Consider the following 13796-nt stretch of genomic DNA (forward strand, 5'->3'; position numbering starts at 1 on the left):
AAATCTGCCTTGTTGCCCTCACAGCATGTCATTTTTATAGGCGCAGAATTAGACACAGTTTGAATGCAAGCATTTCTACCGCAGGAAGAATCAGAGTCTTACAGCAACAGGTGCACGCCCTGATACCCCTGAGGAAAGTGAAGGCAAGATGGGTTCTTCAGCTCTTGGGGACCATGGCAGCAACAATTATGTTGGTTCCTCTAGCGAGATTGCACATGAGGCTCCTTCATTGGCTCCTCTTTGCTCAATGGGCTCTCCAAAAACTTCCACTTTCTCACCCTATTTTGCTCATGGACAGATGCAAACAGGATCTCAGTTGGTGGCTTTGCACCAACAACCTGGACAGGGGAAAACCCTTCGTTCCACCAACCCCGGTTGCCACAGTGACCACGGACTCCTCCCAGATGGGGGGGGGCATTATCTCGGCAGGACAGTCCAAGGCACGTGGCAAGATCATGAGATACATCTGCATATTAACGTCCTAGAGATGAGAGCGGTGCTACTTGCGTTGCAGGCACTTCAGAGCTTTCTACCTCTAGGGACTATTGCAATACACTCTGACAACATGTCAGTGGTGTGGTGTCTGAACAAGCAGGGAGGAACCAGATCTTACCCCCTGTGCAGAGAGGCCATGCGAGTGTGGCAGTGGGCAGTATCTTCCCATCAGTTTCTGGTGGCAACGCACATTCCGGGGAAGTCAAACTTGATAGCGGACAGGCTAAGCAAAGCTATTCTGATGCCTTACGAGTGGTCCCTGAATCGTTTAGTTGCTGAACGAATTTTCAGCAGATGGGGTCAGCCTTGCTGCGACCTTTTTGCCAGCCCCCTCCATGCCAAATGCAGCAGCTACTTCACGCTGATCCCCCCACAGGGGGGAGTTACCCAGGGATGCTCTAGTTCACGATTGGCCCTCCGGCTTTATGCTTTCCCTCCGTTTCCCTTTCTATCAAAAGTGATTCAGAAAGCGCAGTACTTGAAGCAGAATGATTCTGATTGCTCCACACTGGCCTTGTCGAGTCTGGTTCCCCTTTCTCCAACCCTACTTTGTGGACACACCTTGGATTCTGGACCCACAACCAGATTTACTGACACGCGTGCCGGGACAGTTCCACCCCACTCTGCGGACCCTCCGGTTGACAGCCTGGCTACTCCACTTCCATAGTTAGTTAGGCTTCATCACTTTTCACCTGAGGTAGCTCATAGTTTGTCTTCCTCTCATAAGCCCTCTGCTAGGAAGATTTATTCTAGCAAATGGAAGAGGTTTTCTATTTGGGCTCATACCCAAGGAATTGATCCTTACACAGCCCCAATTGCTTCATTTTTGGAGTTTTTGTCTCTGCTTTTCCATCAGGGCTCAGCGTCAGCTACCATTAAAGTTCAATTGGCAGCTATTTCTAACTTTCATGTTGCTAATGAGCCTAGTCTGATGGCTCAGACTCTGTAAGGCTTTCCTGAAGGGCACTCTATTACTCCGTCCCCCAGTCTCAGAACCTATCATGCCCTAGGATCTAAATTTTGTCCTACAAGCCCTTACTTTGCCACCCTTCAAGCCTGCAGCTACCTGCGATTTAAAATTCTTGACCTGGAAAATTTTAATAGCAATCACTTCAGCCAGGCGAGTTTCAGAAATTCAAGCCCTTTCTGTCAAACCTCCATACTTATCTTTCATAAGGACAGGGTTTCTCTTAGACCAAACCCTTTTCTTCCTAAAGTGGCATCCGTATCTAATCTTAATCAATCTATTGAGTTGCCAGTATTCTCTCCCCATTTTTCAAGCTAGGCAGAATTTAAATTTCATCAATTGGATGTTCACAGACAGTTGCGTTTCTATCTGCACCGAACAAAAGATCTCCGAAAATCTGATCAACTATTTGTCTCCTTTTCGGAAAACAAAATTGGGTCCCCTGTCTCCAAAATCACCCTATCCAGATGGATATCCAGTTGCATCTCTTTCGCTTACTCCACAGGAGGGAAAGACCTGTCGTTCCCGGTCAAGGCTCACTCTACTCGGGCTGTTTCTACATCTACAGCCTATCAAGCCAGATTGTCTATGGATGATATTTGTGCTGCAGCTACTTGGGCTTCTCACACATTTGTTACTCATTACAAGTTGTCGTGGTATCTAGGGGCAGGTCTTCCTTTGGTTCCACAGTACTCAGGAGTATTTTCCTATGAGCCCCCCCAGGATGTAGGTGCTAGGGATGCTGTCCCACGGGTAAGAATGTAGGCGAGATTGGACTACATAAAATCAAGAAGTTATGTACTCACCATAACGTTTGATTTGTATGTAGTCCATCTCTCCTCACTTTTACTTACCCTCCCACCTTCCCCCTTCCTGGAGGATCTGGAGGTTAGGTCTTATTTACAGAGTTCCCTTCATTTTTAGCTTCTTCTTACCTGGATATTGTTATGTAAGAGGTATGAATGAGTGTTCGCAGCAAACTAGATCTGGGGATATGGAGCAGTGCAGCATGGGATACCTGCTTAGCCCAGCCAAAAGAAGACTTTGAGCTAGAAAAGTTTGGCCGAGTCAGAGCCGATATTCTGCTTCGACCCCATGGGTAAGAATGTGAGGCGAGATGGACTACATACATCGAATGTTATGGTGAGTACACAACTTCTTGTTAGTGACTCTAGACTTAAGAGGTATACCTGCCTATCCCAATAAGGGAATCGTGCAGAAGATACCTCCACTTCAAGGCAGGTTTTATGCATTACCGATTCTCTGCACTGCCCTTTGGCTTATCTACTGCACCCAGGGTCTTTACAAAAGTGCCTGGCACCAGTAATTGCATTTTGTAGACAAAGAAGCATACACATCTATCCTTACTTGGACGACTGTCTCATTCAAGCAGAAAACAAGGACATCCTTCAACATCTGGCATTTGTAAAAAAGCTTCTAACATGCCTAGGGTACACAATAAACAAAAAGAAATCGCAACTGGTACCCTCTCAAACAATTGCATTCCTGGGTGCAAGCTTGAATACAGCTGCCCAGATGGCTTACTTTACACCAGACAAAGGCAACTGACTATATACTTCACACAAATGGCAACAAAAACCCAGTTATCTGTAAGACAAATTTTGCAGGCTTTGGGGTTCATGGCATCCTGCATTCTGCTAATTCCATATGCAAGACTGCATTTGAGGAAACTTCAATGGTATCTAAAAGGTTTATGGAGTCAACATTATCACAGTCTAGAAACAATGATTCCTCTCATTCCCTGCCAACAACAGGAGTTTCTTTGGTGGGCAGAGACATGTCACCAAAACAAGGTACAGTCTTTCACTCTACCCCCTGCCACCCAAACCCTAACTACAGATGCATCAGACTATGCTTGGGAGGCCCACCTGGTGGGGAGATGCATTCAGGACATATGGACCCCAAAACAAATGCATCTGCATATCGACCAGAAAGAGATGCTAGCTGTTTAGAATGCCCTGAGCCTTCAAGGACTTGCTTCATCCAGGACAACTACTGATAAAGATGGACAACACCACGGTTATGTGGTACATAAACAAGCAGGGGGTTACACATTCCAACCACCTTTTCAGACTAGCCATGGCATTGGGGGGCACAGCCTTGACTTACCAAGTACATCTTCAAGCACAATTCCTGCCAGGAAAACAAAATACTCTCGCAGACTACCTAAGCAGAAATCTTATGGACCCGCACGAGTGGAAACTGGATCCACACGTCTTCAGCATTTTAACACAGAAATGGGGGAGACCAGACATCTATTTGCCTCTCCCCAAAATTATCAACTGTACAAATTCTGCACAAGGACTTATCACAGACGAGCATGGAAAGTGGATGCCCTATCCTTCAGTTGGAAAAAAACCTATACGTCTACGCCTTTCCTCCTCTGCCTCTTCTTCCCAAGGTCTTACTAAAGTTCAGACAGGAAAAAACAAAAATTATCCTAATTGCCCCGGACTGGCCTCACCAGCACTGGTACCCAATTCTAAGGAATATGTCTCAACTCCCTCCTTGGTACTTGCCTCAAATACCTAATCTACTGTCTCAACAGAGCAATCAAATTCTGCACACTCAGCTCCAAACTCTGAACCTGGCAGCTTGGCTGATCATGTAATTATTCAAACAACACCTCTCAGTAAATCTGTGATGGATGTCATTTTGGTAGCCAGAAGGCCTAGTACTAGAAAATCTTATGCTGATAAATGGAAGAGATTCTGTGCTTGGAACCAAGCACAAGAACGGACACAGCAAAACCTAATATTCCTCCGATTTTACAATACTTGACTGAGATGCTTGACAAGGGCCTATCTTTTTCTTCAATAAAAATCCATGCCTCTGCCATCTCGGCTGATTACAACACTGCGCCTCCCATCTTTTCTCATCCACTGCTAAAACAGTATCTTAGAGGGGCCAAAAATTTAAGGCCTACGGAAGATCACCAGCTTCTGCATGGGACCTAAAGTTTGTGCTGGAAAAACTCACCCTGCCTCCTTTTGAACCAGCCGCTACTGCAGATGTAAAGTTTTTATCTTGGAAAACCGCTTTCCTTTTGGCAATCACTTCAGCAAGAAGGGTTTCAGAACTACAGGCCCTCATGGCTGTGGAGCCTTTTAAATTTTACCCGGACAGGGTGTCCCTCAGGCCCAGTCCTTCCTTTATGCCTAAGGTGGTATCCAGTGTGGCTCTTAACCAAACTATTCACCTGCCAACATTTTACCCAAATCCGCAGAACAAGGGGGAGCAGATTCTGCATTCATTGGACATACACAGATAACTAAGATTCTACTTAAACAGGACCAAATCTCAGTCTGAGCAACTACTGGTGGCATTTTGCTGCAGGATCAGAGGGGAAGGCTATATCGAAGCAGATTATTTCTAAGTGGATAAGCCACTGCATTCATTTCTGCTACTTGCATCATGGTAAACCAGTGCTCAAGGGAATCCGGTCACATTCCACCAGGGCTGCCTCTACCTCAGGAGCTTTTCTCAGAGGTGTTCCAACCAAAGACATTCTAGAAGCTGCTACTTGGAGCTCTGTTCATACTTTTACAAAGCATCATCATTTGCCTCTCTTCTCCAAGTCCAGGGCAGGCTTTGCCACTGCAGTTTTGCAGGGTCTTGTAGCCGCTCCTAATGCTATTTAGCTCCATCCTCCCATCCATAGCTTTGGGATTCTACCCAAATGTGATGACTGCAACAGTTAATACACTCTAACATCTACATTTATAAAGTGTACACAACTGTACTTTATGTATTCACCCAAGGGCAATCATCACAAGTTACCTCACAGGGTGTCCCTATTCACAAGACAAGGGATCTCATCCATCCCCTCCTGTCCACTCTTCAACTGACATTGTGGGTGATAGGGTTTTGATTCCACGTAAGACACCTTTTTCTGAGGACATGCTTGGGGACCTGCAGAAGACCAGGAAACCTACTGCTGGCAAACCCTACTTATCTAAATAGAAGAGGTTTTCTGTTTGGTGTCTTTCTTGTATCCTGGATCCACTTTCTGTGGTTGTTTTTTTTAGTTTTGTCTTATCTGTGTTCTTCTGTTACACCTCACTTAACAGCTATTTCTGCGTGTCTGCCTTTATATCCTCCTTTAACTTCTAGATTTGAAGCTAAGCAATTCCTTAAAGGCATCCTTCATATTGGGCCTTCCAGGAAGCCTGTTTCTCTTCCCTGGGATCTTAATTTTGTTTTAGAAAACTGACCCAGGCTCCTCTTGAGCCTGCAGCCTCAGCTTCCTTGCAGCATTGCTCTTGGAACACTGTACTTTTGTTAGCCTTTACTTCTGCCTAATGAGTGTCTGAGCTTCAAGCCATTATGGCTTTTTCTCCTTTTTTGATGCTTCATAAGGAGAGGGCATCCCTTCATACTAATCCTTTTTTTATGGCCAAGGTGCTGAATGAATTTTCTCTTAAGCAGTCTATTCATTTGGCCACTTTTCCCTTCTCCGCAGTCTGCTAATGAGAAGGTGCCGCACACATTGGATATGCATAGACAGCTCTGATCTTTTTTTGGGATAATAAGACTGTAAATCTGATCAGCTCTTTGTTTCCTTTCATCCATGGTACTTCAGATTGGCTTTGTCCAGGCAAACTATTTCTTCTTTGATTTCTAAAGCCATTTCTTTTTGTTCCTTTCATGGCAAGAGCCTTCTGTCAAGGCTCATTCTGCTAGAACTGTGGCTTCATCTGGTGTTTTTTTTTTTTTAAGGGTTTGGATACTAACTCTATTTTTGAGGCAGCTACCTGAACTTTTCTGCATACTTTTACCAAGCAGTACAAGTTGGATGGAATTTCCAGGGCTAGAGCTGATTTTGCTGGGGCCATCCTTCATGGCTTCCTAGAGAGCTCTGCTGGTCCTTCTTCCTGAGCTTTGACATTTTCCTTATTGTAATGAATACTGCAACAATGAAATGGAAGGACATAGTACAGTTGTGTAAGACCTTACCATAATGGTAAATGTCCTCTTTTTTCACTGTTGCAGTATTTACTCCCTCCAGTCCATGGTCCATTTCTCTTCCGGATGTACCGATTTACCTCTCTTCCTTGGATTGGCATTCCTACTGGGGCTTTCATTTCTGAGGATGGTACAGCTGAATGTCGCATCTATGCCCTTTGCTACACAAGGAACATACTTGTGACCCAGGGTGTATCTTAAAGCAACCTAAAGGCTTTGGTATACTGTGCGGACATCAGGCTGCCCTTGGCAGGGAAGATCTCCCTGTTGTAATGAATACTGCATCAGTGAAGAGAAGGATATTTACCATTCTGGTAAGATTTTACACAAGTGTACCTTTGCCTGAGGGGCTTGTAACCCTTTTCAGGAAAGGATTTTTAGGTCAGAATTCCAGAAGTCATCTCTTTGCACTTTTCTAGTGCTGCCATCCTTTTAATTTCACATGCTATCTCCTGTTCTCTTTGCTAATTTTCTGTATCCTTTCTCCATGTCACCTCCGTTCTACATGGAACTGCATTTTCTCTTGCTAATAACTTTTGCTCCTTCCAACATTTGTGGCACTCCTTTGCTTGTTTGAGCAAACCTGTCATTCATAAGTGGTGTTTAAAACTGCACTCCTCATTCAGGAGGTAAATAGGTAGTGCTTAGTATTGTCAGAGAATGAGAACCAAAAAAACAAAATATAAGAAAGGAAAACACACTGGAAATGTATAGACACCCACAAACCACAGATTGTGGAAGGGTCACCGCAGGATAAGCGCTTTCATTTTATTTTAATAAAACTTCGTCAGATCAGTTTTTAACCAACAATAGAGAGAGTTTAAATACTGATTGTAAGTCACATGACAGCCAAGCATGGCCAGCCTTAGGCATAGGCGAACTAGGCAACTGCTTAGGGCGCTGTATAGGTTGGCCTTCTAAAGGGTGCAATTTCTGTTTATTGATTTTAATTTAATTTACTTTTCTTGTTATGCAAATGCATAATATGAAAAGTAAATTAATTTAAATAAGTAAACAAGAGGGCGCTAGAATCATAGGGTGAGGGGGAAGGGCAAGTGCTCTCCCACTTTTATACCTGCAGGTTGGCTAGAATAGAAGGAAAAATTCACTTCACGGTAGTGGAGTCTTCTCCTTTTAAGGAGGAACGTGCATGCGTCATGTATATGCTGGCTTGGATGTAAAGATGTTCTAAGTTGCACGTGGAAATTAAACTAGCACACAGTTACAGTGCTAACTTTACCCCTCTGCCATCCCCTAAAGAGCCCATCTCTATACCAGAAGAATGCAAAGTTCCTGTATTCACGGCTGCACAGGTAAAAAAAACAAACTATCCAAAGCCAAGAACACAGCATCCATGGGACCTGATGACATCCCAGGCTGTGTTCTACATGAACTACAGAACAAACTGGCACCCCACCTAAGTACCATGTTCAGTCATAGCCTCACCTCAGGCTATGTGCCCACTGAATGGCGCACAGCAACAGTTATCCCACTCCACAAAGGGGGAGCCACCACAGACCCTGGAAACTACCGCCCAAATTAGCCTAACGAGCCTGGTCTGCAAGGCTATGGAGTGTATCATCATGGAACGTAACAATGACATTGGTAATCTCCAAACTCAGGACCCCACCCAGTTCGGGTGTGTAAAAGGCAGATCATGTCTCCTAAACCTGATAGACTTCCTTGAAGCAGTCACCAAAGCCATAGATGAGGGTAAGGTGGTTCACACAGCCTATCTAGATCTCGCCAAGGCTTTTGACACCATCCCCCACTCTGGAATTATAGATAAACTCAGTATACTAGGTATAAATCCCTATGTCACAAGATGGGTTGCCAACTGGCTCACTGATGGAACCCACACTGTGAAAGTAGCAGACTCTAAATCCAGCTTCAGATCAGTGACAAGTGGAGTACCACAGGGTTCAGTCCCGGGTCCTCTCTTGTTTGGTATCTACTTCTCTGAAGTACAGGCCAACACAGAAGGTCTTTGGCTAACGTAGTTCGCAGACGACTGCAAACTAGGAGCCATAATCAAAACTCCAAAAGATGTGGATATCCTACAAAAGGGCCTTGCTGAGACAGATGCCTGGTGTCAAAGCCATGGCCTCAAGCTCAATGCCAAAAAGTGCATGGTCATTCCTTTTGGTAAAAACTCAGTACCCATGAACTACCACATAGGTGGTAGTCTACTTAACACCGAAAGTGTGATAAGAGACCTTGGGACACAGGTGGACAGTAGTCTCTCCTTTGATAATCACATCGCCACAGTTGTCAGGAAATCCTATGTGGCACACCTAATCACAAAAGGTTTCTCATCCAGGAAAAAGAGGTCATTGTTCCCCTCTACTCATCACTCATTAGACCCATTATAGAGTACAATGCCCCTTTTGGTATGTACCTCACAAGACATCTACAACAACTGGAAAGGCCACAGAAATACCTCACAAATAGGATTACCGGCCTCAAAGAGATGCCCTATGCAGACAGTCTCAAAAAAACTGCAGCTTTACTCCATTGCATATCGCCTACTCGGAGGCAATCTCTGCCTAACACACAAAGCTATGTCAAACCCAGAGCTTTTAGACATGCTCCACTTAAAGAAATCCCAATTCCTACAAGCTATACGCTCTAGGGACTTAAACCTCATCACCACAATAAACAGAACATGCTGGAGGGATAGATTCCTGTCCCAGAGACTTCCCATACTCTGGAACAAACTACCTATCTACATCAAACAAATCTCCTCATTAGCATTGTTCAAGAAAAATCTTGATTGGATGGGAGATGGAAAATTCACCCTGGGGATCACTTCTGTGGCTATGAAAACATATAAACATGACCACAAATATTAAACTTAAAACATTAAAAATAAGTGATAGTACCAATAATAAAAGTATATAATCATCTTTCTAGTGCTTCAACATTAGTAGATTAGCTGTCAGTACATTTCACGTTTTAACATCCATGATCATCCACCACGTTCACTAGTTGACACCTTTTCAGTAACAAATTTGGAAACCTGTCCTGGAAGATGGGCATAATTCTCAGTTTTTCTTAATATTGTAAATGTGTTTACAGACTGTCTCCAAGTATGCATTTGGTTTTACCAATAGTGTACAGGGTGATGTTGGCAAATCGCAGTATACACTACACCACTGGTGTAGTGGTTAAAAGCACCTTGCATCTTAAAAATAAAGTCTTTAATTTTGAATTGCTTACATGGAAAAATAAAACTACAAATGGAACAGCGACAAACATTTTAAACTATTTCAAAGTGTTCCTTGTAGTTTTTGAACAAAATTCATCAACAAGAGACTTCAAATTGGTCTTTTTTTTATAAATTATTTGTGGTTTCTCCCCCACTTTAACTGAAATATGTCTGTCATATTTCAGAATCACCCAGTTCTTTTCAACAATACTGTTAATGGAACTATTGGCCATAAAACAAGTGATGAAGGAACCCCTTCAAAGTACTGTCTGTACAATGTGAAACAGTAGTGTTGCTATGAAAATTATTGTTAACAAAGATTGCTCAGTGTTAGCTGCATCCAATTTGTCTTCCACCTTGAACACACTCATAGCTCTGTGACCTTTGTTCAAAATAGGAACATAAAAATCCCTTTTTCTTTTGTTGGTGACCTCGTACATTAATCCATTCACAAAGGAACTGGGGGTAATCCCTAGCTAAAATCATTTTGATGGTTTCAAGTTTTGTAAAAAGTGTTTTGAATGTAGAAACCATGCGTACAGCTCCATATGACCTTTCACTACTTCACATTTTTGTGAGTGGATGTGACCTAGTGTACGGTAAATTAGTGAAATGCACCTCCTGTTTGAAGTGCGTTTAGTGAACCAAACGTCCAGATATGCAATGTTCAGTTCATTAAAGACTACTTTCCTTCAGTTTACTTATGAATTTAATGTACTCCAAAAAAATCAGCAATCTTATCTATATCATCATCCCAGATGATAAAAATATTAGCCAGGTAATGAGTATATAACTTACAAGACTTACAGTTCTAAATTTAACAAGAACTTCTCCCATTCGAACATAATGTTGGCAAAAAGGCCACAGCAAGCTGAACCCAGTGCTTACCCCTATGCACTGTGTATATATAAGAAAAAAAAATGCTTTCATTCATATCAAGAATTTTTTTTTAACACCATCTCAAGTAGTGTTTCACAGATGTTAATTTTACCCTGTGGGACTCCTTTGTCGAACAAGTTTTCAACAAACCATTGCATTCCGATGTCGTCATGAGGGATGACCCTGTAGAGATCTTCAACATCTATTGTAATAAACGTGCAACTCTTTTTAAATTCAGGTTTGTTGATTTTTATTTAAAAAAAAAATCCCAGAAGTCCTTACAAATCTGAACTTCTTGTGCAACTAGATGTTTCAGTTTTTCATCTAGCACAGGGGTGCGTAATGACTCCTGGCATCCACAATTGGTCTCTTAGGGGGCTGATGTATGCTTTTGTGTATTTTTGGGATGAAAAAAAATATGGGCACAATAGGAGATGTTATGTTCAAAAAATTATACTCATCCAAATCAATTTGGTGGTCAAACGTATCATTCAATCTTAATCTTCCTAGGATATGTTTAACTCATTTAATGACACATTTTTATATATTTCATCAAATAACCTATCTAACATCCTCCTGCTGTAGTCCACTATCTCCATTATTACCAAACCACCCCCTTGTCTGGTTTCATTACTCTTAGGTCATGATGACTCTGTGCATTTAACAGTTTTTGTTTTTGAGTCCAGGTTGTTAAAAACATTACATTGTCTCTCTCTGTTTCTTAGTACATCACAAATCAGGCTCACACATTTTCTCAAAACATGAGATGGTGGGATGAATGGGTAGGTTAAAAGTGCTGGAAACCCTTAGTGTATTCATTGCATCAGCTAAATTGTCAAATGGAATATTAGTTTTTTTTTTTTTTTTTTTTTTTTTTAGTATATTGCTTTAAGTCCATAAGTTTGTATGCGAAGTTGATTTGTTTCACAGGTACAGATGTCATACCACATTCAAAAAGGTCTTCGCATTCAGTATTGATAGGATAAGAAGAGAAATTGTAAATCCTAAATATCACCCTTTTTGTTTGTGATTATTTTACAACTGTTAATGTTAATATATCCAACAATGGCATCTTCTATTAAATCCAGTTGGGTTCCTGTGCCTGCAGTTCTGCCAGTGTGATTGGCGTCTGTGGGGAAGACTAGACCTTGCATTTTCTTTTTCCATTTGTTGTGATTCTGCTAAGCCCGGATTCATTCTGAGTGGTGAAAGTTGTGGAAAATCCTAAAGGGCCACTAAAATTGTTTGAGATGTTATTTTGTGAATAAAGTTCATTTCTAGTGTTTACGGAGAGGCGCATCATGATTGTTAGTGACATTGTTCTAATTAAACCTGTTTCCCCAACCTTGAGACACAGGAGGGGAAGGGTAGGCTGTATGATTAGAATATTCTTGTCTGTCTCCGTTTTTGATTTTCCTACCCTTTATTATGCGAGTGTGTGCCTCATTACTGCTAAAGATGTGTATAATCAAATTTGTATTCATAACAGTAGATGTCCTTCTCTTTGCTGTTGCAATATTCACTTTTTCCACCCCCTGGTCCATTTCCCTTCTGGATGCACTGATTACCTCTCTCTTCTTTGGACTGGCATTCATACTGGGCCTTTCACTTCTGAGGATGGTGCATCCAGACATTACATTTATGCCTTATGCTATGGACTGGCATTCATACTGGGCCTTTCACTTCTGAGGATGGTGCATCCAGACATTACATTTATGCCTTATGCTATGCGAGGAGCATACGCGTGACGTACTGCATACCTTAAAGCAACCTAAAGTCTTTGTTATACTGTCCGTATGTTGGACCGCCCTTGGCAGAGGGATCTCCTTGTTGTAATGTATACAGCAACAGTGAAGAGAAGGACATCTACAATTATGCTAAGATTTTACACAATGTACTTTTGTCTGAGGTGCTTGTAACCCTGATAGGAGTATTTTCTAAGTCTGACCTGAAAATCCTTTCCTGAAGTCATCCTTTTGCCCTTATCTAGTGCCACCATCCTTTTAATTTATCTTCCTGTCTCCTGTTCTCTGTGCTAATTTTCTGCATTTTTCTCCAGGTTACCTCCATTCCACATGAAACTGCATCCCACTATGCTTTTTTTCTCTAACTAAAAACACCTTTTGCAGTACTCCTTTGCATGGTTTGAGCAACCTGTTGTTCATAAGTGGTGTTTAAAAATGAACACATCATTCAGGAGGTAAATAGCCAGTGCTTATTGTCAGAGAATGAACCTCAGAGGCAGTGGAGCCTACTGCCATCATCACAAGTCACAATCCAGTTTTCCATAGCTGTAGCTCTTTCATGGTGCCCTGTATACCTCTCAACCTCTTAGCACAAGAAATCTGGACAAAGCCTAAAATAATGGGGGGGGCAGAGGTCCAGTATAGGGACAGATATTAAGTGTTGCTTTTATAAACTTATATATTTTCTAGATTCGCAGGATTTGTTTTGGTGTGCATTTTCTGAAGAATGTAAAGTCTGAAATTCAAATGTATGTAATTATTTAGCGAATGCAATCCTCAGATTTGCTAGTAAATTACAGATTTTGCGAGGAACAGACAAAAAATGCGACAAAAATCTGGACATAAACATAGTTGAGAGGTTTGGTGCCCTTTTTTTTTTTTTTTTTAAGGAAAGGGTAAAAAAGTGGTCCTAGTTATACTGCATCTTCAACTTTTGGGTAATACATAATCTTCAGATAACTTTCCCAGAAGTCCTTTACTTGGTGTAATTTTTTATTTGCATGTAATTTCAGCTTTTGCCCATTCTGCGTATCCTGCCAGCTTGAGGTCAAGCTGAAGACCACTCCTCCTGATACTGGAAGTGAGAAATCCAAAGTGCAGGGCTAGTTATTTCTTTTGTTCACTGTACCAATTCTGTATTAAGAGAAAACATTTCTTTCATATGTGTCCAGTTGGTACTTAGTTTTTTTCACTGACTACTTTTGCTGTGTAAGTCATAAACATGCAGACAGTGGCTGCCCAGGCCATTGAGCTCATTAGCACCTCCAGGTTTTCTTTACTTTCTGTTTTTCAACTAGTTTGCCCTGTAACCACTGTAGGATGTACTTCCACGCATATAAATCTGTAAATCTTCCCTGTCCTAGTGTATTGGCATGCTTGCTGAAGTCCAGATACCCACCACATTTACGGGGTTTAATTTATATATTTTTATTTTCTTCCTATTTTAGAAAGGCATCCTACAGGATTTCCAGAATGAATTAAATGTGTCTGCTGCCTGTAAACCTGTTGGTTTTCA

General features: G+C 41.9%; 1 protein-coding gene across 1 annotated transcript in view; it reads left to right on the forward strand.

The window, feature by feature from the left end:
- Positions 1 to 13796, forward strand: part of BFAR (bifunctional apoptosis regulator) — a gene marked incomplete in the record, with an annotated part of 616262 nt that overhangs the window by 216873 nt on the left and 385593 nt on the right.

Source organism: Protopterus annectens, chromosome 12.part0, assembly GCF_019279795.1.
Source record: "Protopterus annectens isolate FY-2018-M chromosome 12.part0, PAN1.0, whole genome shotgun sequence".
Lineage (NCBI taxonomy): Eukaryota > Metazoa > Chordata > Ceratodontiformes > Protopteridae > Protopterus > Protopterus annectens.